This window comes from Echinops telfairi, unplaced genomic scaffold (genome assembly GCF_000313985.2).
Source record: "Echinops telfairi isolate 266 unplaced genomic scaffold, ASM31398v2 ScPeMD7_7474;HRSCAF=8512, whole genome shotgun sequence".
Taxonomy (NCBI): Eukaryota; Metazoa; Chordata; class Mammalia; order Afrosoricida; family Tenrecidae; genus Echinops; species Echinops telfairi.
Window position 1 is genome coordinate 5695493 of NW_022111378.1, and position 1123 is coordinate 5696615.

Sequence of the window (1123 nt, forward strand, 5' to 3'; positions counted from 1 at the left end):
CTCAAATGCCTTCATGGAAGAAGTAGATGGCCACTATCCCAATGTTAGGGAATTGTTGATTATTGGACTTTGGTTCAAATATCTTGCTTTGAGGGTGGACTGGGAACAATATATATTTACTATTTTCATTCTTTCTTTGCTTTTTTATGACATATGTTAGTCTATCAGGCATAATTTTGCTTTTGTAAATGAGTATTATTAAAAGTTTGGCTTTTAAAAATCATTTTATTAGGGGCTCATACAACTCCTATCATAATCCATACATACATCAATTGTGTAAAGCACATTTGTACATTCATTGCCTTCATCGTTCTCAAAACATTTGTTCTCCACCTATGCCCCTGGCATCAGCTCCTGATTTTTTCTCCTCCCTTCTGCTGCCCCCTCCCTTATGAAACCTTGATAATTTATAAATTATTATTTTGTCATATCTTGCCCTGTCCGACTTCTCCCTTCACCCACTTTTCTGTTGTCCATCCTCCAGGGAGGAGGTCACATGTAGATCCTAGTAATCGGTACCGCCTTTCCAACCCACCCTCCCTCTACTCCCCCAGTATTGCCACTCACAGTATTGGATTCCCTGTGTTTCTGCTTCACATCTGTACCAGTGTACATCCTCTGGTCTAGCCAGAGTTGCAAGGTAGAATTGAGGTCATGATAGTTGGGGCGGGGAGTGGGGAGGAAGCATTTAGGAACTAGAGGAAAGTTGTATTTTTCATCGTTGCTACATTGCACCCTGACTGGCTCGTCTCCTCCCTGAAACCCTCCTGTAAGGGGATGTCCAGTGGCCCACAAATGGGCTTTGGGTCTCCACGCCACACACACACACCCTCATTCACTATGATAAGATTTTTTGTTCTGATGATGCCTGATACCTGATCCCTTCAACACCTCGAGATGGCACAGGTTGGTGTGCTTCTTCCATGTGGGCTTTGTTGCTTCAGAACTAGATGGTCGCTAGTTTACCTTCAATCCTTTAAGACCCCAGACACTGTATCTTTTGATAGCCGGGCACCATCAGCTTTCTTCACCACATTTATTTATGCACCCATTTGTCTTCAGTGCTCATATCATGGAGGTGAGCACACAATGGTATGATTTTTTGTTCTTTGATGCCTGATAA